Source organism: Leucoraja erinacea, chromosome 12, assembly GCF_028641065.1.
Source record: "Leucoraja erinacea ecotype New England chromosome 12, Leri_hhj_1, whole genome shotgun sequence".
In the NCBI taxonomy this organism is placed as follows: domain Eukaryota; kingdom Metazoa; phylum Chordata; class Chondrichthyes; order Rajiformes; family Rajidae; genus Leucoraja; species Leucoraja erinaceus.
In genome coordinates this window covers 14,196,915-14,224,168 of record NC_073388.1, presented here as the reverse complement: position 1 = coordinate 14,224,168, position 27,254 = coordinate 14,196,915, and the positions used below count along the sequence as shown (strand labels likewise).

Below are 27,254 nucleotides of genomic sequence, written 5' to 3'. Positions count from 1 at the left end.
GTGTGCGCTCGCAAAATCCCGCGGCCACTCCAGCCGCGCGGGGCAGTGGTGTCAGGCCCCTCTCCAGGAGCTCTTCAACCCCGCAACACGGGCGGGAGAATTCGCCGTTGCAGGAGCCCCGAAAAGCGGTCTCCCCCCAGGGATCCGCGGGCTCCCGGCGCCGCCGTCCGCAGACCCGCAGCAGCAGCCCTCGCATCAGCAGCAGCAGCGGCATCGGCAGCAGCAGCAGCAGCAGCGCTCCTCCACCGCTCCACCCGCTCCGGTCTCGGCCAGCTCCGCGACGGCAACGGTGAGTCGGCACCAGAGTCCCCGGTTTCTTCCCGTTGGAGGCCGCTCCTCGTTGCGGCCTCAACGACACCTGAGACCCGACGATAAAAAGGTCGGGTCTCCAGTGCAGGGGAGAGATTCAAAGTCCCCCCCCCCCCCCCTCCCACCCCACCCCCCCCCCCACACACACACACCCCAACATAAAATAACAAAAACTACAATATAAAACACAGACAAAAAATAATAAAAAGCGGACAGGCTGCAGAGGCCGCTGCTGGCCAGAGCCGCGCCTCCTACCCCTTAGTCTATCAGGACTAACCAGACTAGATGCAAGGAGATTGTATCCTATAGCTGGAGAGACCAGAATTAGTGACTGTAGTCATGGGATAGGGCTATGCCATTTAGAACTGAGGAGCTGAGGAAACTGTAGAAATGTACCCAGAGGTGGTGGCTGTTCTCTGCCACAGAAAGCTGTGAAGACTAAGTTATTAACTATGTTGAACGAGGCAGTAGATATTTGTATTAATTCTAAAGGGATCAAGAGATTTGGGGAGACGATGGAAACAGGATATTGAAGTTGATGATCTGCTGTGATCGTGTTGAATGGTGGAACAAGTCAGAAGGGCCAAATCGCTTTCTCTTGGACCTATTTTCCATGTTTCCAAAGCAGCACAAAGTTTATCCCAATTGTAAAGATGGTACTGAAGACTGTGGGTCGAGGAGTAAAAACGTAGTGAGGTGGTTTGGGAATGGGAGGGGACAAGGTTGGTAGGGAGAGGCCAAAGTCCCTTTTCAAATCTATGGATTGTATCGTCAATATTTATTCACTCTTAATCTCTTGATACACTCCTTTTGTTTTTATTTTACTCTGGCAGATATTGCAGCAATCAATCTAGCCAGCAGGTTGCAGATCTACTCGTAAGTGCACCTTTCAGTCAAGAGGCTAACCATATAAGTCTCTTGAGACCCTTCTTCAGACTGGGAGTCTCGATCCAAAACGTCACTTATTCTTTCTCTCCAGAGTTGCTGCTTGACCTGCTGAATGACTCCAGCTTTTTGTGTCCATCTTCTGTGTACACCAGCATCTGTAGTTCCTTCCTACAATGTTTCTCCTGTGCTTCATTTCCATTACATATTGTGGCTTAATAGCATGGAAACAGTTTACGGATTTAAGTCTAATAGCCTCATTGTTCCTTGCATCTACAGACTAACATTATCGTCTGAAGAAGGGTCTCGACCCAAAATGTCACCTATTCCTTTTCTCCAGAGATGCTGCCTGACCCGCTGAATTACTCCAGCTTTTTGTGTCTATCTTCGTTGTAAACCCAGGGCTGCCAACTCTCACGCTTTGCGCGTGAGACTCACGCCCTCAAGCAAACTCTCACGCCCTCACGCTCATCAGAAATTTCTCACGCTCAGTGGTGAGAAATGTTGTGATCAACGAAAATTTAACAACTCGGATAAACCGCGTGGTCCGCGGGTGTTGGAGAGCAGGGGCTGCGGGAGGGATGGGAGCAGAACCAGCGGCCGGTACAGATGCGGGGAGCCGGGACGGACGAGTGTTTGCCGGGGCCGGCGTGTCGCTCACTGCAGCTCTGGCCATGGAGCGCTCCGGACAGTGCGAGTGTCCCGGGCCGCGGGGGCGTCGGAAGCGCCGCTGCCGCGAAAGTCTCTGTGCCGAAGGGACAGACTCTCAAAAGGTGAGAGGAGTGAGAGAGAGGGGGAGAAGGGGAGATGGGGGGAGAGGAGGAGAGAGAGAGGAGACGGGGGGGGGGGGAAATGGAGAGAGAGAAGAGGGAGAGGGGGGGAGAGAGGTAGGGGAGAGAGAGATAGAGAGTGAGATGGGAGAAGGGGGAAGTGAGAGATGGGTGAAAGAGAGGGAAGAAAGAGGGAGAGGGGGTGGAGAGGGAGGAGAGGGTAGGAGAGAATGGGAGAGAGAAAGGGAAGAGAGAGGGGTGGTAAAAGAGAGAGGGGGAGAGGGAGAGGGAAACGGGGGAAAGAGAGAGATAGGGGGCAAAGAAAAAGAGATAGAGACAGAGGAGAAAGATAGGGGGGAGAGGGCAAGGGGAAGAGTGAGGTCGGAGGGAGAAATGGGGAAGAGAGGGGGGAAGAGAGAGAGGTGAGAGGAGAGACAGAGAGAGAGGGGAAAGAGAGAGTCTCTGTGTCGAATTTGCCCAGGTGACCGGCATGGATCAGGCTGCGGCTCGGTGCATCCTGGAGGACAACCAGTGGCTGCTGGAAGTAAGTACCAAGCACTGGGTAGAAACGGTGGAAGATAGTGGACTTCAAATGGGGGTGGTTGGAGAAAGCATCCTGCTTGCCTGCTAGATTTTCACTTACTGAACTGCAGGAAAAATATTCCGAAGTTGGGGGCGTTCAGAGCCATGGGTCACAGTTTAAGAATAAAGGGGGGAGGGGGCAGTTAGGACTGAGATGAGGACAAACTTTCTTCACGTAGAGAGTTGTGAATCTGTGGAATTCTCTGCCACAGAAGGCAGTGCAGGCCAATTCACTAGATGTTTTCAAGAGAGAGTTACATTTAGTTCTTGGGGCTAACAACATCAAGGGATATGGGGAAAAAACAGGAAAGAGGTACTGATTTTAGATGAATAGCCATGATTATATTGAATGGCAGTGCTGGCTCGAAGGGCCGAATGGCCTATTCCTGCACCTATTTTCTATGTTTCTATGCTTGAGTATATGGCAATAAAACTTGATCACTTGATTTTGAAGCATTCATGCATGGTGGAGGTATAATGTAGTCATAGATTGATACAGTGTGAAAACAGGCCCTTCGGCGCAACTTGCCCACACCCGCCAACATGTCCCAGCTACGCCACCCGCTTTTGGTCCATACCTCCAAACCTGTCCTATCCATGTATCAGTCTAACTTTTTCTTAAATGTTGGGATGGTCCCTGCCTCAACTACCTCCTCTGGCAGCTTGTTCCATACACCCATCACCTTTTGTGTGGATAAAGTTACCCCTTAAAAAGTTACCTCTTAAAAATACTTCATACAAAAATCATTGAAATCATACTTCTACAGTGCACTAAAATATGATTTTAATACATCAAATTTCAAAAAGTTCCTACCCTTCTTCCACACCCTCACCCCTTTCAAAAACGCTCCAATCCAATTTAAAGCATACAGTATATATTGCATTCAAGTGCAAGTTATAAGACTCGCTACAGTATGCACCATATTGCACAATTTCAAGCTGAAAAATGCAAATGTTCCGTACCAATGGGAGGGGGCACTCTCCCCCCACCCCCCCCCCCCCCCCACCCGCAGTCGCGTTGCTCCCTCGGGCTTGGTCTCTCGTGAATTTCTCACTCCCAACTCTCACCCAACGTTGGCAGCCCTGTAAACCAGCATCTGCAGTTCGTTCCTACACAGGCTAACCTTATTGTTCCTTGTATCTAAAGGCTAACCTTATTGATTGAAGAAGAATCTTGACTTGAAAAACATCACCCATCCCTTCTCTCCAGAGATGCTGCCTGTCCCACTGAGTTACTCCAGCATTTTGTGTTGATCTTCGGTGTAAACCAGTATCTGTATTTCCTTCCTACATTTATTGTTCATTGTATCTTTAGGGTGGCCTCGTTCTTCCTTGTAACTGCAAGCGAATCTCATTGTCTGAATAGGCAATCTGATGGAGATCACTGACGAGCAGAATTTCGAAGCTGGAGCCAGTCAGTAGGAATTATTGCCACATGAGGTGTTGCCAGGAGCCATTAAAGAGCAGTCAATAAGAGGCTTGAGGATCCAGACAGGATTGATTATGAGGAACGACACAGCCCTGTGTAATCTGGACTGTAAATTTAGTCCACTTGTCTAATCTGAAATCAAACATATTTACTTAACAGAAATTGAAGCATTAAGGCCACAGGATACAAAGGGCTCCGATAGAAAATCATTGAACTATTGAAATTCTATTTGGTTAACAAGACCTGGAGGTTCCAAGTCTCAGCTGCTTAATCGATAATAATTGATTAATCAATGGTATGCCGAGTTACTGATTGATTTACCGCTCCTCAGTCCAGTCACCATGGCAGGCCTTGTGTGTAGTGAGCACAGTTAATGAGGCGATTTAATCATTCACGTCAGACATTGTTTCATTGCCGGGCTGGGTTTTAATTCCAAGCCAAGCAGTGATGGAATGCCCAGTTTAGCAGAGAACGGAGTAACGTGGAGCTGGATTTCACACGCAGTGAACGAGAGTCCAGGTGGAGTGAACAAAGTGGGATTTGCCGCAAAGTATCGATACCGAATATCAACCCCAACGTCCTCATCCTCCTGCAGCAGCCCAGAGTCCCTCACTACAGAACCCGATTGCATCCAGTCTGAAGAAGGGTCTCGACCCGAAACTTCTCCCATTCCACCTATCCAGACATGCTGCCTGTCCTGCTGAGTTAAGGGCCTGTCCCACGAGCATGCGACTGCATGCGTCAAGCGCGACCTAACGTGGTCGCTTGAGCCGTACGGCCTCGCAGGGCCGGTCCCACTTCAATCGCCGGAGCCATGTGGAGTTGTGCGGAGCTGGTCCCGACATTGCGTGGCGCTCCGAAAAACTGACACTGTCCAAAAATTCTGCCCACAGCCGCATTCAGGCCGTACGCACCACCTCAACGGGCGTGTGCAGCGTCTTGACGCCGTACGCAGTGTCTTGACGGCGTACGCCTAGCGCGAACTACCCGCGGACTTTGCTCAAACTTCACGTCAACTCGTACGGGATCACTTGACCTCCGCACGGCCCCCGCTTCCGGTTTGGTCGCGCTTGCCACGCTCGTGGGACAGGCCCTTTACTCCAACATTTTATGTCTATCTTTGGTGTAAACCAGCATCTGCAGTTGCATCCTACACATGCCTCCTAAACATTTCCAGGTTTTAGTTTTACTTCCAACGCTTTGCTGCGGCCGGCGCCCCCGGGGGAACAATGGAGGACAGGCGAGGAGAGGGACATCGGCTCGCAGGTCGACCCACACGTAGAAAGAAGACGATGGGTGGAGGCCTGCAGCAGCCTGGGTCGGGCAACACTCATAACAGCTAAAGCATAGACTGGACTTTGAAAATGCCGCCCAAACATGGTGCCTCTTACACATGGGATCAGGAGACGGTTTCTGTACAATTTGCTAATCAGGGTTGTGCTTAAATATGGCCATACACTACTGGACTGTTTGCAAAAAAAAAATTTCACCGTGTGTTTGCACATGTGACAATAAAGGCAGAATTGACAATTGACCATTGCCTGAGAGGCCAGGAACTCATTTCCCCCACAGTGTTTCCTGACATGTCCAAACTTTGTCCTTTTGCCAATGTTTGTCTGTTTTCACATGCCCGACTTTTAAGCTTTAATGTAAAATAGTGGTCAGGATTAACTTTTCCTGTTCCACTTACTTTCACATATATCTCTTTAACAGAGGCACGTACTGGAATTTAAATTTGACCGCATTTGGATGGGTTTATTAAATAGAAATACTTTATACTCATCCAAGCATTTACAAGCATAATTGGCTTCCTTGTTTAATATTTTGGCTCCGTATCATAAATTCCCCCCCACCCCCTAATCGCACACCCCACCCTCTGCTTAGGATAAATGCTGAGTTTATATTAAAATTCTTTCAACTTCAGGATGAGCATGTTTTATGTTACCTATTGGAAAAATATGGTTTCCAATCCCATTCTTTCTTTCAGAATGTAAAAACAAACAAACTGCAGATGCTGCAAAGATGGACACAAAGTGCTTGAGTAACTCAGCGGGTCCAGCAGCATATCTGGAGAAAAAGGAATAAGTGACGTTTCGGGTCGGGACCCTTCTTTCTCCAGAGATGTTGCCTGATCCACTGAGTGACTCCAGCACTTTGTAGCTACCCGTTCTTTCTTTCACTCCACTAAATGTTGCATTTACCCTTCGTGATATAGCCTGCAATAACCCTCTAATTAACAACTTTTGTTAGGCTTTGACGACTCCATCACATTTTAACCCCTTTTACCCCAGACATTTCCTGTAGCATCTTTCAGTATGTTGGTCATTCACAAGGAGAAGAAATGATTGAGGACCAGCAATGATCTCTGGACGACATGAATTTAATAGTTCAGTTTCAGGACATTTGACAATAAAATACTCTTGATTCCTGGAGTATGTGCAGGCAGATAAGGATTGGTCTTGGTATCATGTTCGTCACAGACATTGTGGACTGTACAGTTCTATGTTCCATGTTCTGTCAGCTCCATGTACTAAGTGGGGCTAGCTGTCTGCGATCACTTTTCACTGAACTTGCCATCGAATCCTCTTCTAATAACATGCGGCCTTGGACTAGTACCAATGAATTGATTTTTTAACCAGTCTGCTCCAGTGGTTACACCAGTCAGCATTGTGAAGCAAACCTCTGAATTGAGAGCCACGTGTTTGCGTTGAGTCATTCTGTTTACATTGGATTAGTGGGACCTTATATCCACAAAAACAAAACAGCTGTCATCCTTTGACAAGGGAGACGGCAACTGATCCTCAAAATGAAAGAAATACAATCAGTGTCAAAAAAAATCTTCCTATACCAAAAGTCAATTTTGGCAAGCTGTTTCTCTTGAAGATGCCGTGTGCTTAGCGATGCATGAAGTAGTTGTCTCCCTATCCAAACAGGGTTTCTGTCACAGATTTCTTCTCTGATAATTTGTCCGACCATCTAAACCTCTCCAGCAAGGTTTTCACGATGCAAGAATTGCAGCACAGTTTTTTCAACACCAAGAAGCTATTCGTTTATAAGGGACATGAGTTGATGTGACATATGGAGCCGGTAGATTTTGCTACGCCGAGGGAAGATGTAGACAAAAAAGGAAATACTTCTGCAGTAGAATCATTTACCGATGTGTCAAACCAGCTCATTTGGTGATAACGTACCATAATGTGTAGGAAGGAACTGCAGGTGCGGATTTAAACCGAAGATAGACACAAAAAGATGGAGTAACTCAGCGGGACTAAATCTTCCCATAATGACTACTCATATAACTACAGACTTTCATTTCACTTCACTGTTGTTCTCACACCCCCCCCCCCCCCCCCCCCCCCCCCCCCCCCCCCCCCAATTATCCAATCAAACTGTGCATTTTTGTAAAGGAAACTAGAGTATCTAGAGAGAATCCACATGGACACAGGGAGAACGTGCAAACTCCGCACAGGTATTACTGGAGGTCAGGTTTGAATCAGGAACTCAAGAGCTCAGGGGCAGAAAATCCCTGGGGGGGGGTGGGGGGGACATGTCCCCTCCATGTTTTCAGAGGTGTTGGGACGATCCCACCCATGTTTTGTGAATTGGTTTGTTAGCTTTCTTTTATATGTGCCATTTATAATACCTGCCATTACGTTTTAACTTGAAATAAAATAGCCGCTAAAATAATAAAGGAGTCAAATCACGATCAATACAGTTGGCTACAATTCAGAAGGAAATCCACTTTAGAAAAAAAAGCTTCAATGCTTTTATCACAAAGCACCTGCATCTCGACTAGTGGGAGCTGAAGACTCGATGGGAAATTAAAGGGACTGTCCCACTGACGCGGTTTTTTCGGCGACTGCCGGCACTCGTCACTAATTACCGTCCACAGGGCAGATGGCTGAAGCCTCGGAAGCCTCGCATGTGTGTGTGAGTGTGCGCATGCTTGTGCGGCCACCAACAAATTGTGTCCCCCCCATGTTTTTATAGCGATTTCCGTGCATGCAAGAGCTGATAGGCAGCATCCCTATCAGCAACCTCACACTGCTGCCCACTTCTGATAGCACTTATTAGAGTATATATAAGAAAATCTACAAAAATGTCTAAACGGTAGAAACAAAGAACTGCAGATGCTGTTTTGTTACATTAAAGGACACAAAGTGCTGGAGTATCTCTGCTGAGTTACTCCAGCATTTTGTGTCCTATTCAGTAGGGCAACACAGTGGCACAGTTGCTGCCTTACAGCGCCATAGACCTGGGTTCGATCCTGACCTCGGGTACTTTCTGTTCGGTGTTTGTACATTCTCCCTGAGACCGCCTTGGGTTTTCTCCAGGTGCCCCAGTTTCCTCCCACACTCCAAAGATGCGCAGATTTGGAGGTTAATTGGCATCTGTAAATTATCCCTCGTGTGCAGGGTAGAACAGGTGATCACTCGTCGGCGCGGACTCGGTGGGTCGAAGGGTCCGTTTCCACGCTGTATCTCTAAACTAAACTAAACAGTCAGAAGAAAGCCACATGAGCACAGGGTGAATGTGCAAACTCCACACAAGATACTGGAGGTTGTTTGAATCAGGGTCTCTAGAGATAATAGGCCTCAGCCCTGTTAGCAATCTCACATTGCTCTCCACTTCTGTCACCATGTAATATAAGACAAAATCTCTAAAACGTCTAAACAGTAGAAACAAGGAACTGCAGATGCTGGTTAATACAGAGAAAGACACAATGTGCTGGAATGCATCAGCAGGTCCAGGCAGCATCTCAATGAGTTACTCCAACACTTTGTACCCTTCACTGTAAAATATCTGGTGTCTTTACTCGTATCCATATGAGATGACTCAAGAGAGGATTTTGACTCTCATCTTCGTTAAACTGAAATACTTGGAGCTGCTGGAATCCAATTCTTGCAGGGGAAGCCAATCCAAGGTTTACACGGTGATACTGAATGTCCTGTCTTGCTTAGTTGCCTTCAGGAATGACTCATATAGGAAATAGAAATGTTCACTTGTATGTGGTAAGCAATGCGATTTGGAGTCTGAATTGCATTGTTGGAGTACCTGAGATGGAGAGAGAGGGTGGGGGGGTGGGGGGGTTGTGTGCAGGTTTGTGGTATCAGTTTGTCTACGCTGTTCTTAGAGTGCTGTTCAATCCAGATCCGTTCCGACATAACTGATTGCCCTCCTAGTATTTCAATGATCTGCCAAAACAAAACTCCACCTCACAGGCTCCACTGCGAAGTAGAGTTGCAGAATATTAATATCCAATCAATTTTAAACTGGGTTTTTGTGCAATGATTTTAAGAGGGTATAGCCAATGGCTCTTTATTTTAAGAATGTAAAAAGGAAATTTATGCAAATATGCCAAATGTTCTTGGTGTAAACATGGCACAACGCAATTTTGTCCTACGGACCAAAGCATTCTGTTCAGGATTTCTGTTTTCATATTTGATGGATAAAATGATTATTTTACTGTGCTTATCCTCGGGGAAACTTGCTGAGGGAGAAATAGGCTGAGGTGGGAAGGAATAGATGGGGCAGTAAGAGTGTGTGCGAGATGAGAGCACGTCTTTTGCCCTGAGTGAGGACCACACAGTGGGACTGTCAACGCACCGGTCAAACCTTTCTTTTCAAGTAAGAAACAAGTAGACTAATCATGTTGAATATATTAACCATTGCAGTTCAGAAGATAAAAGAGGGCTGGAGGATTATGAGCAGTAGCAGAGAGAGTCCTTAATCCTGTTTAATTAAAGTGACCTTTTCAATGAAGTAGAGTGACAGCTTCTCAGCACTGTTTCCCCTTAAGACTGGGGATGGGGTTTGGAATTCTTGTCCCAGGAATGCAAATTCATTTTAACATAGTGCCCAGTATTCAGGAGGAGTAGAATGAATATATCAAATCTATTCTTTAGACAAGGCAAGTTGTAGATAGAGGCAGGTTTGTTACCGGGCGGAATACCTTCTCATGGAGAATATAAGCCGAGAAATAGGATCCATGAGGTCTTAAGGTGCTTAAAAGCAACGTTTCCCTGGCTGAACTGGCTCCGCAATCATTTCCTGGGAAATACGATAGGACACTTCCATGCACTATTGACGTGAGTGTGTCTAACCTTGCTCCTTCATCAGGCACACACTCTATCATGACACTTTTCATGCAACATTAATTTCTGGCCTTGCTGCTTTTAACTGACGTTTAAAGGGATAGTTCAAAGCCCCACTCTGTTGTTTCCCACCCCACATTATGTAAAAGGACACTTTGCTGACTTTGGAGAACTTTTACAGAGCACCTACAGAACAGCCTACTACAAGCACCCTCCAAAATCCACTGAGTCTACCTCAGCCATCGATGGATGGGTGGTTCTGCAGCATTGACATATCCTCACTATTTAGGCTCCCGTTGAAGGTATCGGTACGGCAATGACTGGCCATGCAGAGGAATCCAGGGGCAGGGGGCAAAGATGAGACAGAACACTTCCACAGAGGGTTCAGAGCCGCCACATTCTATATGGATCACACTTTGTATGTATTTTCAGGCCCTTGTCTTCCAAAACGAATATCACTGTGTCACGTGAGCTACTGTGGAACGGCCTCCAGCCATGTGGTCACTCTTATAGATGCTGCCACTTTGGCACAGCGGTAGAGTTGCTGCCTTACAGCACTTGCACTGCCAGAGCCCCGGATTCGATCCCGACTACGGGTGCTGTCTGTACGGAGTTTGTATGTTCTCCCCCGTGACCGTGTGGGTTTTCTCCGAGATCTTCGGTTTCCTCCCACACTCCAAAGACGTACGGGTTTGTAGGTTAATTGGCTTGGTATAAGTGTAAATTATCCCTAGTGTGCGTAGGATAGTGTTAATTTGCGGGGATCGCAGGTCGGTGCAGACTCGGAGGGCTGAAGGCCTGTTTCCATGATTTATTACTAAACTAAACAAAACTAAACTTTGGAATTCAAGGTCACCTTTAGACTTTGCTACAGGCTATTTACAAATGGGAAGAGCAGGTCTCTGCAACATGGCTACCCCTCTAGCATTGTTTACAAAACTCTTGACCCATGACCATGTCTGAAGATGGGACCCAACCTGAAACATTGCCTATCCATGTCCTTCAGAGAAGTTGCCTGACCAGCTGAATTACACCGGCACTGTTTCTTAAATGTTGGGATAGTCCCTGCCCCAACTACCTCATCTGGCAGCTTGTTCCATGCACCCTTTGTGTGACCATGTTGAATGGGGAAGCAGATAGTGGGACAGAGTGGTCTACTCTAGCCTCAGTTCTAGTATTTTTCTGATCTGCGGTCTCCCAAATGGCAGTCATAGCCCGTGTTGTCCACATCGAACTAGCGCGGGGATTGTGCCTCCAGAGGTGAATTGTGATTCCATCAGGAATTGTGCAAGATTTTAGTTCATGGTTCGAGTTGTAATCCAGCATTACACTGTTTCCAATGCCAAAGAGGCCAATTTCACATTTTCCATGGGTGTTTCAATTAGGCTGTAGGGTTTTATATACCCGAATGCACCAAAAAATGCATGAAACCAACATTCCTGGCAAAACTACTAATGAAACACAGTTTCTTGCCAATAATTTTTTCAATTTGCAAATGTATGCCAGAAGATGATTTGTTCATGCTTCTTCTTGTGTACATAAGAATCTATTATTTATGAATGGATTCATTCTGCTGTACCAAGACTGGGAAGTCAGGAATATCCTAAGCAATGGACTGAATTCCCTGTAGCATGCCTTGGAATAGAGTGTGTAGGAAAAGGAAGAGGATTCTTGTTATATTGTGAAGTATTGTGTTTTTGTTTTTGAGTTGAATGGAACAAACGCAGTGTCAAAGGGCCGATGGAGAGAAATCCCTCCTCCTTGTAAGCCAGTTGTACATGGTTCAATTGGGCCTTAATGTCCGCAGCACACCCCATTCTTCTACAACCTTCAACATTACAACTGGCAAAAAAAAATCACCAGCTAACTAAAAAAAAATAGGGCAGATCATCAAACAACCTGATAACAGAGGCTCATTTGCAAGTATAGTAAAAAAAAAGAACTGTGGATGCTGGTTATACCAAAGTTAGACGCAAAATGCTGGAGTAATTCAGCAGGTCAGGCGGCAATCCCGGAAAATATGGAAAGATTACGTTTTGGATCATGACCCTTCTTCAGACTCAAGATTTGTTAGCGAAAGTGAAGTCCGTAGAATGAAAAATCTCAGTGGATTGAGGGATTAAAACTTGGCTATGGAATAGAAAGCATGCATTAATGATAAGCAGGCAATTTTAAAATGTGAAGGGATATATTAACTGGTATCTCCATAGGTTAGTGGTAGGATCATTGCTTATTTTGATATGCATTAGTAACCTGGAATTGGCCACTGACCATACTTTGAACATTGCCACAGAATTTGGAAATTTAGTATATATAAGATGGACATACTTGGACTGATGAAATGTGCAGATATTGGGTTGAAATTTAGGGCAAGGAAGTGCAAAAAAAAAATTGTTGTAGGAAGGGTGAGAGGTGAGGCAATATAAATCACATGGTGTATTTTTTTAAAGGAACTCTCTGAAGAAGGGTCGCGACCCGAAAGGTCGCCCATTCCTTCTCTCCAGAGATGCTGCCTCACCCGCTGAGTTACTCCAGCATCTGCTGTTCCTTCCTACACATAGAGTACAATACTAGTTAGGGCCCAATTTGAGAATTGTGCTCAGCATAGATTATTAGCACCCTGCAGGAAAAATGTCTTGGATTTGGAGAGGGTTGTTTACTTTAGTTTAGTTTAGAGATACAGCACGGAAACAGGCCCATTAACAGACTGAGTCCACGCCGACCAACGATCCCCGTGCACTAACACTATCCTACACACTAGGGATAATTTAGAAATTTTAACAGAGTCAATTAACCTACAAACCTGGACATCTTTGGAATGTGGGAGGAAACCGGAGAAAATGAACACAAGTCACAGGGAGAACATACAAACACCATACAGACTGCACCCGTAGCCAGGATTGAACCCGGGTCTCTGGCGTTTTAAGGCAGCAACTCTACTGGTGCACCACCAAGCTGCCTAGAGAGGCGTACAGAGAGTTTATTGGAATAGCACTCAGAATGAAAGACTTCTGATCCGGTAATTAAAAATTATAAAAGGACTGGTCAAGCTAGATGCAGGAAAAATGTTCCCAATGTTGGGCGAGTCCAGAACCAGGGGCCACAGTCTTAGAATAAAGGGGAGGTCATTTAAGACTGAGGTGAGAAAAAAACTTTTTCACCCAGAGAGTTGTGAATTTGTGGAATTCCCTGCCACAGAGGGCAGTGGAGGCCAAGTCGCTGGATGGATTTAAGAGAGAGTTAGATAGAGCTCTAGGGGCTAGTGGAGCCAAGGAATATGGGGAAAAGGCAGGCACGGGTTATTGATAGGGGACGATCAGCCATGATCACAATGAATGGCGGTGCTGGCTCGAAGGGCCAAATGGCCTCCTGCACCTATTTTCTATGTTTCTATGTTTCTATGGTAATGGCACCATAAAACCGGTCAAAATCTCTGTGGTGTGAAGAAGTGTTTGAAAAAAATGGACTGAGATATTAACATTGCTGAAGGCCTTTGATACAATAACTGTTTCTGTGACAGAAGAGACAAGTAGCTAATAGATACTGATTTGATACAGGAAGCAGCATGGTATGGTATGGTTCTGTATTTGTCGGCATGACATGGCGGGCGTGGCTTGAAGCGATGCGTAAGGCAGATTCAATGATAACTTTGAAAAGGGAGCAGGATAATGACTTGAAAGAAGAAAGTTTGCAGGATCTACGGGGAAATGCTTGGAAGAACTAATTTGTTAGCTCGGTCAACTAGCCATCCCAAGAACAATGGGCAGGATGCCATCCTACTCTACTTTATGTTTTCTGTGTTCCTTTGATTTTTCTCGATGTATCGACTCTCCAGCTGTTCATGACACAGCATGAAAGCCAGTTCCAAACTTTACAAAGAAATGTCTGCAGATACTACCCAAAACTTTGTATCTCTGGTGTTTCTGAGCACCGTGCATTCCTCTCAAAATCAATATGTGCTGAATGTGGAGCAGGGTTGAATGACTGAGTGGCTTTTTCCTGCTCCTATATTCTAGGGTGTTGGTGTTTCTATCAAAAATGATCAGTGTAAGGGGCCATCCATTGAGTTGAAATAGTTCCCAGCGAAATAAATACCTTGCGTCTCAGTGACACATGGAACTGCTGATGCTGGAATCTTGAGTAAAACACAAAGTGCTAGAGAAAATAAGCGGGACAGGCAGCATCTATGGAGAGAAAGGACCCATCTTCAGACTCAATAGAAAGTTATGTCCCTGTCCCACTTAGGAAACCTGAACGGAAACCTCTAGAGACTTTGCGCCCCACACAAGGTTTCCGTGCAGTTCCCGGAGGTTGCAGGTGGTTGCCGGAGGTTGCAGGTAGTGGAAGCAGGTAGCGAGACTGACAAAAACCTCCAGGAACCTCCAGGAACCGCACGGAAACCTTGGGTGGGGCGCAAAGTCTCCAGAGGTTCCCGTTTAATAACATTTCACTTTTGAAATGCTAGAACCATGTGGTTACTGGCTGAATGTATAATGTGTGAGACAGGTTTCCCAGGCCAGTTTTTCTTGATTATGGTGGTAATGAAGAGAGGGATCTCTTGAAGCCTCTTGAAAGGCAGCATGGTAGCACAGCAATAATGTTGCTGCATTACAGCACCAGAAACCCGGGTTCGATCCTGGCTACGGATGCTGTCTGTACGGAGTTTGTGCGTTCTACCCGTGACCTGCGTGGGATTTCCCCGGGATCTCCGATTTCCTCCCACACACCAAAGGCGTAAAGATCTGTAAGTTAATTGGCTTGGTAAAATTGTAAATTGTACCTAGTGTGTGCAGAATAGCGTTAATGCGCGGGGATCGCTGGTCGGCGCCCACTCGGTAGGTTGAAGGGCCTGTTTCGCCGCCGTATTTCTAAACTAAACAAAGCTAAACTGGTCTCCATGGTTGCAGATTGAGCACTGATGCAAAAATAACACATTTCTTTGGGCAGTGTTCTGAGAACTGCCTGGGTCATGCCTCAAGGTGGACCACTGAACCTACCCATGGTGTGATTAGACTCCCTTCACACAAATTATTAGTAACTATTTTTCAGTCAAGAAATCACTGCACCTAAACTTCAGCCAACCTTGGCACCAAATCAGACAAGTAGCTGCATTTGCTCACATTTTCTTCCAATTTAACAGTAACAGAAAGTTGGACACAAACCAGGCAGCATCTCAAGAGAACATGTTTGGGCGATGTTTCGGATTGGGACCCTTCTTCTGACTGGTGTGATTCTTTGCATTGAAATGCTGGAACTATCTAGTTATTCAATGTAGGGTGTGTGACGGAGATATCGCAAGTCAGTTGACCGCACAAAGCAGGCGATGCAGGAAAATTAAGCAGAATTCTGTGCTCTTGTTCCTTCTTTCTGAAAAACATTTTCCGTCTATGGCATCGAGAGCATCGACTCGCATTTCTATAATCTCTTCCAAGCAGCAAAATGCCCCGAGGCTCATAACAGTGGTGAAAAACAGTGAGGGAGACTGCCACTGAACTAAACAAACTGCAAAGTAGTTGGCAAAAAGCTTAGTGAAAGAGGCAAGGAATTATAAAGAGTGCCTCAAAGCAGGATCGAGACACGGTGAGGGTCAAGAAGGATAATGTCTTTAAATCTAGGAGTGGCTGGACCGAGAACCGATGTATGTCAGTGGGCAGATGCTGATAGTTGAACAGATGGTACAAGTTAGGATAGCACAGCAGTTTGGGTAAGCTTATGTTTATCAATGGTTGAAAATGAGAGGATGGCCTGGGATGCATTGAAGTAGCTGAGACTAAAAGTCGCCTAAGCTTTTAGTTAATTAAGTCACAGGGCAAGATGTGGTGACACCTTAGCAGGTGTTAGACCAATCCCACTGCAAACCTGTCGTGGACGAGATCATACATTTAATTTGCCGTCTCTTTGTCACTGATCCAAATGGAAATAGAAGGCCAAATCCTGCTTTAATTAATAAATTGTGTAGGAAGGAACTGCAGATGCTGGTTTAAACCGAAGATAGGCACAAAAAGCTGGAGTAATTCAGCGGGACAGGCAGCATCTCTGGAGCGAAGGAATGGGTGACGTTTCGAGTCGAGACCCATCTTCAGACAATTAATAAATTGCCTAGTAGGTGGGTGAAAATGCACAATGCTGTCCTATCAGGTTTGGGGCAGAAATAGTCAAATTTAGATTTTAGACTTTAGAGATCCAGCACAGAAATAGACCCTTTGGCCCACCGAGTCGACACCGACCAGAGATCACCCCACACACTAGCACTATCCTACACTCTAGGGACAGTTTATAATTTGACCAAAGTCAATTAACCTATAAACCTGTACGTCTTTGGAGTGTGGGAGGAAACCAAAGCACCTGGAGAGAACCCACATGGTCACAGAGAAACTCTGTGCAGACAGCACCCATAGTCAGGATTGAACCCGTGTCTATGGAGCCTCAGGGCAGCAGCTATACCGCTGCTCTATCTTGCTGCCAAAAATTTGGGTTTACCCGAGCTTTCCGTCTGTGAACCCAGTGACAGAGATACACGAAGGCACACAAAAATGCTGGAGAAACTCAGCGGGTGCAGCAGCATCTATGGAGCGAAGGAAATTGGCGACGTTTCGGGCTGAAACCCTTCTTCAGACTGATGCAGAGAGATACACCATCTTTGTTGAATTGCTCATGTACCAGACTATTTATAAGATTGTGATATCCAATGTTCAGGGGGTTATCACGGGAATCCTTATACCTCCAGGTTTCAATGACTCATGCACAGTCTCCATCAGAAGATGATTTTCTTTTAAAATTAATATTTTCCAGACAGCGCTGTGCCTGAATGTACCTTCCCCCTGTAGGACGTTAGGAACATTGAACAGGTCAAACACTCTGGCAGGTTAAATGGGTTTCTCATTCATGAAATATAAATGATATTCCTGAATTGTAGCTGGTGTGCCTTCTATTCATTTCAGGGACACGTTGACCTTCCAGCTCTTTGTGACATTTTAAGGAGCTGGTTTACCCTTTTAACACTTTAACACAGCCTTGACAAAAGTCAAAGGGTGACAGATTCCGAGAGAGTTTATTCTGGGTTAATTCACTTCAGCCTCCCTGTTTGACTGGGGGCCTGGGCCTGTCAATTAAGCATGTTAACCATTTGTCTTAAGAGAATGAAATCAAGAAGAGAGGCCTGGTGGGAACTTGGATCCCCACGGTGACAAAGGCAGACTGGTCAATGGAAGCAACCCTCACAAGGCAGTGGCTGCCCATTGACAATGCATCTGGTAGATGAAGGGTCAGTGCATCTGTTTTCACTTCCTGTGTTTACTCCATTCCCAGAGTTCTCAGAGCCCCCCTCACCGCCCCTCGCCGCCCCTCCTCCCATCTCTTTCCGTACCTGCTGTTGTCATGGTGGATTAGCAGCCTCTTTCTCCCATTTTCCATGGTCTCTGCCCCTTGTTGTTGGCCACCTGTTACTCCAGATACTCAGGTTACCTGGGGAAAAAAAACAAACAGTTGACATAAAGACAAAGTCCCCTCACGGATAAAGAAAGATCTTTGGATAAGAATGTTTTGGCGACTGCCTGAGCCTCTTAACGTGCCAAATCTTCCTTGGTATTTAAAATAAATCATTCTCAATTCTGATCTTGTAACATCCTATGTGCATTCCCTCATTTACTCCTTGCCTGCCCTGAAGAAACTCGCTCTTGCTAAGTTGCAATTTCACAGGAGTCATGTTTCCTTTAGAATCTCGCCCAAGCCACCATTCTCTAATGCCTGAGCCTAATGAAAGCCCACTTGCGCTTGGCTTAGGGGGTGGAGGGATGGGAACAGTATAGCCAGTTTGATTTCATCTGCAGCCTATGCACCCAGATGCACACTACCCAGGAGAGTGTGCAGATGGTGATCAGAAGAGGGAACTCAAACTGATCTGATTCATCCTACCCCACAGATACTAAAGAACATTTTAGCAGCCCCAGTGCCTCTGATCTGCTAACTGAGCACAGGCCAGGAATAGTTTAGTTTAGTTTTAGTTTAGAGATACAGTGCAGAGACGGGCACTTCTGCCCACCAAGTCTGCGCCGGCCAGCGACCCCCACACGCTAATGCAATCCTACACGCACACTAGGAACAATATTTTGTAATTATACCAAGCCATTTAACCCACAAACATGCCTTATAAACCTGGAATTTCAGGGAATGAAGTGAAAACTAAAGGGATCAATTTTCTAATGTATGTTTCAACTTCCCCCAAGACTAATTTCTAACCTGAACACTTTTATTTCTGTGTATTGTATCTGACCATCCCATTCATACACCATACATGCTGCTTTCATTTTAGTCATTTCTGTGTATCCAAAGTAAAGTCAAACTCTAATTCTCTTTTTCCTCCTTTTGTACAATATCCTGTTTAAATTTGAAGAAGGGTCTCGACCTGAAACGTCACCATTTCCTTTTCTCCAGAGATGCTGTCTGACTCGCTGAGTTACTCCAGCCTTTTGTGTCTATCCTGTTTAATACCTTGGGGATAAATTGGTTTTAAATCTGACATGCATGTTTGCTACTTGTGCTCATTGAAATGTCAAAGAATTGAGGGCACACCTTGAAGGTGAGAGGGACAAAGCTTAAAAGAGATGTGTACAAAATCATGAGAGGAATAGATCGAGTAGACGCACAGAGTAGGGGAATCGAAAACCGGAGGACATAAGTTTAAGGTGAGGGGAGAAAGATTTAATAGGAACTTGAGGGGTAACCTTTTCACACAAAGGATGTTGGGTGCATGGAACGAGCTGTTGGAGGAGGTAGTTGAGAGGGGTACTATCACAACCTAGCCTGCTCAACCTCTCCATATAGCTCAGGCCTTCAAGTCCTGGCAACCTCCTCGTATATCCTATCTGCACCCCTTCCAGCAGTTGTGGATGGAAGTGAGTGTTTTGGGTCGGCCCCATTCACCTGGATAGAGCTAAGCGGAATCAATTGGTTTTCTATCATTGAGAACATAATGGCTTAGAGCTGCTGACAAGCATGGGCCTGCACTCCAGCAACTCAGTCCCCTGAGGAAGGTTGGGCAAGATAGAATTCCTGGCTGGGGCGACACAGTGGTACAGCAGTAGAGTCGGTGCCTTATAGCTCCAGAGACCCGGGTTCGATCCTGACTATGGGTGCTCTCTGTATGGAGTTTGTACGTTTTCCCCGCAACCGCATTTGTTTTCTCTGGGTGCTCCGGTTTCCTCCCATATACCAAACAAGTGCAGGATTGTAAGTTAATTGGCTTCTGTAAATTGTCCCTAGTGTGTACAATAGTCTACGAGTGATCAGTGGTTGGTGGGACAAAGAGCCTGTTTCCACACTGTACTCTTAGCTTACTGAAACCAAACTCCGTTAATTGGCTTCTGTAATTTGCCGCTAGTGTGTAGGATGCGAAACTGGGATAACGTAGAACTAGTGTGCGGGTGATTACTGGTCAGCACGGACTCGATGGGCCGAGTGGTCTGTTTCCAGGTTGTGCCTCTAAACTAAACTAATATGCCTAAATGCTGGGCCACTATCAACCCCTTTCATACTGGTTGTTAACTCGGCTCAAAAGCAGCATCTACCCCTGAAGCTGAGTCCAGGTTTTCTGGTATGGTGAGGTTACATTGGCATTTTTTAAACTAAGCAATGCATGCCAGATAAAGGTTGCAGAAGAGTTATGAAATAACTAGCTTTTCAAATGGAGGGATTATGGTCTCAAGCTGTTTCCTCTCAGAGCCTGCCTGGAAATGAGGAGCCGCAGTCACTCTCAGCTCATCTGTGACACTGCACATCGCTGACCTTTACAATAATAAACACTTACCGTGAGCAGACTGTTTGCCTCGGGATAAACATTGAAACAGACAGCTAGATACAGCATAAATCTGCACTCACCCCCTGCTCTCTGCAGACTGAGGCTTCAAAAACCCGTCATCAGGTTGCCTTCAAAGCCAACCAGCAGCCTTCAAGTTAGTCCTCACAACCTGGGAAGTGCCAACGAGAAGTCGAGGTGTTCCCACTCTTCAGCACTGGGAGTTCAGCTTGCAGTTGGGCCAGACTGTAAACACGTTCATTCTGTCATGAGCTAGCGGCAATTCAAAGCAATCGCTGCAACATCCGAAACAGCATGGGAATTATGGACTGATCAGCTCACTGGACCGGCCTTCCAGAGGAAAGAATATTTCCTTCCAGGGTTAATCACCAAAAGCACTCATCTAAACCCCACCCATCCCCGAAACATCTTTTTGATTATAATTTCACAGAGAAGAACTTGGATTTAAAATCAAAGGAGCCTGATTGAGATCAATATGGGTAGGAAGGAACTGCAGATGCTGGTTTAACCCGAAGATAGGCATAAAATGCTGGAGTAACTCAGCGTGACCGGCAGCAGCTCTGGATAGAAGGAAGGGGTGATGTTTCGGGTCGAGACTCTTCTTCAGATGTGTGAAAAAGGGTCTCGACCCAAAACGTCACCCATTTCTTCTGGCCTGCTGAGTTACTCCAGCAATTTGTATCTAACTGAGATCAAATTAAAACATGCCAACTGATACTTGTTTTGCTGCTGTGTGGGATAGCAGCATAGTGTATAGATTCAATACCACATCACGCTTTCTATTCCAGGTACAAACGTAAAGATGTAAAGAGCAGGAGTCCTTTCAAAGGGTTTCCCAAGGGAGTGCCTGAAGCCAACACAATTGTGTGAATGTAATGTGAATGAAATGGGAAGTTGCCTGATTCAGCCAACATTGCCATCTCCATCATCTACATGCACAAAAGAGTCCAGCTTAGACCAGACAAAGCCCTATGACAGGACATTGTACACATGCATGATGATCTTCTAGGAGTATTTTTATGTTTAAGATAGATACAAAGTGCTGGAGTAAGTCAGCGGGTCAGGCAGCATCTCTGGAGAAAAAGGATGGGTAACATTTCAGGTCGGGACCCTTCTTCAGACCAGTCTTTTTGTACAGTTCTTGTTTTTGTGTATATTTTAAATTCTGAATATAGTCTATTTTTTGGAGAAAATTATAAGAGCAACGATCACACTCCAGCAGTATTTGACATTACTGTATCTAGGGCCAACAATATTAGCTTAGCCCGGCTGCAAATAATGTATCTGGGTTAGAAGAGGACCTGCACAAAGACTTGATAACATTATCTATGTTGCCAGTACAGTGAAGTAGAGAGACAACGTTCTTTGAATCATTCTCTAATCTATGATACTATTTACCTGTTCCAAGGTCCCATGGCATTCGTGGCAGAGAAAGAGGCTTTCCTCGTGCACTTTCAATAAAAACTAACACGAGGGTACAAGTTAGTCCTACATCTTGTTTTTGTTTGTGCTAATGCTAATAATAGTGGTGCAATCCAAAAATAATTTGTCGTGTGAAATGCTTTGAGACATTTTGACAAAGTGATAAGTGTTACAATAATACAACTTGCTTGTCCTCAATTTAACTATATTAGGAAAGCATTTAAACAGAGCAACACTTCTAAGATGATTGGCGAGTGTGTTGAGACGTGTCACATTACTAACAGAGAAAGACATCATTGCCCCCGTGAAAGGGATTCAGTAAAACTTGCCTCCTCCAACGCAAAACTGACTGTTCGCAGTGCACAATACTGTGATGAATGTCGAACACAATTATCTTCTGAGTAACCTGTTAACATTTGTGTAAGTGTTTGTGACACTTATCAGCTGTGGAAAGCTACATCTTCAAAGAAGTAGAAACTGCTCGTCAAAACTCTCCGTCTGATGTAAATCTCATCTTATCTCCACTTTCTAACAGACAGCATCTGTGGGGGAAAAAAATCTGGTTTATGTTAACTTTTGCAGTGCAAGGGAGGAACAAAGCACTCGAAAGTACATAAATAAAGCAGGATGCAAGGATGCTAGAATACTTAGCAATGAATTATTTCATTCGGAGAATTAAAACTGTCCAAGTGCCCTTGCTAACCTATAGATCTTATTGCATCTGGATGTGAGGATACAGGATCAGAGCAACCTCAGAGAAGTGAAATTGGGAGAATTCCACAGCACTTAGTCATAATCACGTGCTCTACTCTTGTCATGGAAGGCCCCTCTTGCTGCTGTTTTTCCCTTTCATTCCTCTCTTCGGTCCTGATACACTCTGCGATACATTTCTGTAGAGTGTTTCCAGCACTTCGTGTTTTTGTTTCCATTGTTGCCACATCACCTCCAACGGCAGCCACACGGTTATGTGACTTTAGGCGGCGTCTCTCAGAGTCCACTTCTGCCCCAACCTGACATATACAGACAAACTCCTTCCAGCTGCGCTACCTACCGGACAGCCATCAGAAGCAAAAGCAAAAAAATCGAACTGGTTTCCTCATCTCAGCATGCTCCAGAGACACAGAGGCAGTTTGTGATGCATCTATTACTATCCCTGCTGAGAATAGCTCACACAGTTGGAGCCAGCAACCTTTGATCTGTAAAGGCTCATCTGGTCATTTGCTTAATCAGCGAGGAGTCTTTATTTAAAATACTTCTCTCACACTTAAACTGTCAACAATCATTATTTCAAGAAACCGGCTTCTCTGCTTTTTGTAAGCAAAGCATGGCGATTGCTAGTTCTTCAGCAGTTTGAAAACATTCCTCATGGGGGAAAGGAGGAGTTATCCATTTGTGTGATGTGCAACGTGCATCGAGAAATGGAAGATTAACCACCCCCCCCCACTTCACCTTTTTTAAATGCCAAATGTGTTTATTCCTTGTTCAAACAGTCCAGTGAAACACAGTTCATTATTCACGATCTCGTGGTGTCCACCCAGTGTACATTTCATGCCACAACTCTCTTGAAGAGTTCTAATCCATCCTGTAATTCTAAACACAAGTTGTGGATCAGTGCAAGTTCATCATTAGGCCTGATCCTTTCTAACTTCTATTTCCTTCCTTTCACTCTAAAGAATAAAATGACTTCTTGGTTCATAATGGGATTTTCTGTCCAAAAGCATGGTTCTTTCTTTTTCCCATCTACAAATGAACAATGTCAAGTGAGGGAAGACTAGGATGTTAAAGAATATAAATGTGGCTGAGAAGGATATTTCCTGTATATTCCATAGATTATCCTTGAATATTAACATTATCTCTATTTTCCTTCAAGCATTTCTTCAGTCCCCTAATAAATTTCCTCTCTTAGTCAATATTTCCCAGTATACATTATTGTAGGCGGCGCGACTCTGGTCAGCAGCGGCCTCTGCAGCCCGTCCGCGTTTTTATTATTTTTTGTCTATGTTTCTATGTAGTTTTTGTTATTTTTTTGTTGGGGTGTGTGTGTGTGTGGGGGGGGGGGGGGGTGGGGTGGGAGGGAGGGGGTAACTTTTAAATCTCTTCCTGCACGGGAGACCCGACCTTTTCTTGTCGGGTCTCCGTTGTCGTTGGGGCTGCAACGAGGAGCGGCCTCCAACAGGAGAAGACTGGGGACTCTGGTGCCGACGACTCACCTCACCGTCGCGGAGCTGGCCGAGTCCAGAGTGGGTGGAGCGGTGGTGGAGCGCTGCTGCTGCTGCTGCTGCGGCCCGACCTCCGGAGATTCAGAGGCTGCAACTGCGGGTCTGGCGGACAGCGGCACCGGGAGCCCGCGGGTCCCTGGAGGGAGACCGCTTTTCAGGGCTCTCGCAACGGCGACTTCTCCCGCCCGAGTTGCGGGGTCGAAGAGCTCCTGGAACGGGGCCTGACATCACCGCCCCGCGCGGCTTGGAATGGCCGCGGGACTCTGCGAGCGCACGCCGGGGGCTCTAACACCAAGACCCGGTGTGCGACCTTGCACCACCCAGCGTGGCTTTAATGGCCGCGGGACAATCGCCATCGCCAGCCGGGGGCTTTGACTTTGACTCTGACATCGGGGGGGGGGGGGGAGAGTGCAGTGGAGAGATAAGTTTTTTTGGCCTTCCATCACAGCGATGTGATGGATGTTTATGTAAATGATGTTGTGTCTTGGGTCTATTTGTTTGTAATGTATGGCTGCAGAAACGTCATTTCGTTTGGACCTCAAGGGGTCCAAATGACAATTAAATTGAATCTTGAATCTTGAATCTTGAATCTTGAATCTTGAATCTTGAATCTTGTAATCCCATTTACTCCATTGAGAATGGAGAATGGTGCAGACCCAAAATGTCACACCTGAATCTGAAGAACAGTCCCAACCCCAAAACGTCATCTATCCACGTTCTCAGGGATTCTGCCTGACCGGCCAAGTTACTCCAGCACTTTGCATCTTTTTTTTTGTAAACCAGCATCTGCAGCTCCTTGTTTCCACAGCTTAATCCCATTTCTGCCTTGACTGAATTAATGCATGTTCTCCACGTCCCATTTTTCCAGATTGTGCAACTAATCTACATTTTGATTGCAGGGGAAATGTATAAAGAAGATGCCATATGTCTCTGACATTACATTCAGCCCTAGATCACCTTGACAGTGGGGACATTTTAGTTCAGTTTGGTTCAGAGATACAGCGCAGAAACTAGTGTTACGGTGACAAGACAATAATCTAGACCATTAGCACTAGCAAGATGAAAGAGTTGATTGTTGGCCTGGAATAGTTAGAGGGTGAACACAACCCTGTCCTCATCAACAGAGCTGCTGTAGAGATGGTCGACAGCTTCAAGTTCCTAGGCATCCATATCATCAGCATCCTAACTGGGTGCCTCTTTACTGATCCAATGATCAAGAAAGCATAGATAGGGCTCTAGGGGCCAGCTGAATCAAGGGATATGGGGAGAAGGCAGGCACGGGTTACTGATTGTGGATGATCAGCCATGATCACAATGAATGGTGGTGCTGGTTCAAAGGGCCAAATGGCCTCCTCCTGCACCTATTGTCTATGTTTCTATGTCTCATATTAGCACCATTACTATCTTAGGCATCGGAGCAGCTTTCAGCAACTCCACAAGGATTCTCTCAAACCTTTGCAGACAATGCTACAGAAATTATTCCGATGGAATATATCTCCGCCTGATGTGGCAACTAATCTGCACTTGACCACCTGAACCTGCAGAGTGTGGTGAACACAGCCCGGTCCATCACAGGCTTGTCACTTCCTTCCATCCAGTCCATCTTTACGGTGCGTTGCATCAGGAATGATGTCAGTATTCGGCAGTGGTGCCAGTCACTGTAGCCATTTCCCTTTCTCCCTCCCATCTTCCGTGAGAAGAAGAGGAACTTAAAAGCTCAGGCATCCAGAGTTAAGAACATCTTCTTCACCAAGCTATCAGACTCCTGAATCAATCATCTCTATCACATCCCATTCGCGGAGGAGCTAACAAGTAATCTTACACTTAACTCTTCCTCCTTTGGTTATTCCGTTTTTGTACGTTAATATTCTTTTGCAAAGTTTGGATTTTGCACTACAATACAGCACCATTCTGCTGCTTTGCACTCATCATTGTGTTTATCATTGTACTGATTATTACTCGAAGTGTACTATTTACTCTGAGAGCTTCGTGAACAAGGAATATCATTGCATGCCTGTGTATATGACAATTAGCCAATCTAATTTAATCTAATTTATCCTCCTAATTCCAGTCTCATTTTGTAAATTGCTTGTTCTAAGTTTCCCCGCAGTCTAGTTTCAGTCAAAAATCACTGAGTCAAGCACTTGCGCATCTAAACTTAATTTTGACAAAACACACTTCCAGTTCCAACTACTGTACCTAACCACCGCAGGTTCGATCCTGATTTGAACTCGGAGAATTACGGTAATAGCCGCTCGTAGGTACTTGGGGCTCTCGTGGACATTTTTCAACATGTTGAAAAATCTTCACGAGTCTTCCCGAGCTTACCGCATTTCTCGAGTACCTGCCGTTAGCGTTACGAGCCACTAAGAGACTTTCCGAGCTCCGACGTACCCGCTACGTACATTCTACGTGCTTACCACGAGTTTGATTTTTTTTTAAACTCGGGAGAGCTCTTGGGTAAACTCGTATAGTGGGACAGGCCCATTAAACTACCCATTCAAAGTTTACTCTTTTGTAAATACAAATCATATCTAGGTTATTGGCATTTAAAATAAAGTGGTAATCAAAGTTTTGTTTTTATGATTATTATTTTATTTATTGATCCAATCTCAGAGTGCCTTTTCCAGGAAGGATTGAGGCATTGTATTACCAGGATTAAACACAATTTAAAGAAGTTCATTGCAAATATATTCCACCTTCCTTAAAGCCATTTGGTTCAGTGCCATAGACTCTGAAGAGTAGAAATTGATTTTTTTACTTATATGAGCTGTATAATAATGGAAACGTCACCTATTCCTTTTCTGCCGAGATGTTGCCTGACCCGCTGAGTACCTCCAGCTTTTTGTGTCTATCTTCGGTTGAAACCAGCACCTGCAGTTCCTTCCTACATATGTATAATGGTGGCTCCGCATTGGACGTCAGTTCCAGGACCAGTTCCTTTGGAGTCTGTCAGAAAGCAACTGCTCTTCACATTTGAGGGCAGAGCAACGGACGTTGTCTAGATGGACTTTAGCAAGGCCTTTGACAAAGTACCGCATGGTGGGCTAGTGTGGAAAGTTGGGGTGCATGCAATCCAAGATGATCTAGCCAATTGGATTCAGAAAGGTCTCGACCTGAAACGTCCCCAATTACTTGTCTCCAGAGATCCTGCCTGACAACGTTGATTCGCACCAGAATTATGTGTCTATCAGAATTAGATTGGTGTATGGACTCAATGGGTAGTTGTGGAGGTTTGATTTTTTTTATTTGAGGCCTGTGGCCAGTGGATTGCCATGATCAATGTTGGGGCCACTTACTTTTCGTTATCGACATTAATGATTTGAATGGCAGTGTAGCCAACATTGTGAGTACATTTGCAGTCGACACCAAAATTGATGTTCGTGGGGAGTGAGGGAGGATATCCAAATTTACAACAGGATCTAGATCAGTTGGGAAAGTGGGCCAAGGAATGACAAATGGAATTTAACTCTGACAAGTGTGAGGTGCTGCACGTTAAACCAGGACACGACTTTTGCTTAAGTTTGTATTCACGACACAGTAAATCGTAGCGCCCTGGAGAGTGCTGCAGGACTGAGATATATGGGAGGACAGATGCACGGTTCCCTAACAATGGCGACACAGGTGGACAGTGTGATGATAAGGCATTTGGCATGTTGGCCTTCATCGGGTACTGAGTACAAAGGTTGACACATCATGATGCAGCCATACCTGCTATTGTTGAGACCA

General features: G+C 45.5%; 1 long non-coding RNA gene across 3 annotated transcripts in view; it reads right to left on the bottom strand.

Annotated features, from left to right (window-relative positions):
• Positions 1–27,254, bottom strand: part of LOC129702088 (uncharacterized) — a 62,016-nt gene that overhangs the window by 15,568 nt on the left and 19,194 nt on the right. For 2 of the 3 annotated variants that reach the window (XR_008724317.1, XR_008724319.1), the window contains exons 2-3: positions 22,756–22,896; positions 17,437–17,534 (exon numbers count right to left, since the gene is read on the bottom strand). This is a non-coding gene — a long non-coding RNA (uncharacterized LOC129702088). Of the gene's footprint in view, positions 1–17,436; positions 17,535–19,875; positions 20,406–22,755; positions 22,897–27,254 lie in introns of those variants that run through there. The other variant, XR_008724318.1, reaches the window with a different exon arrangement.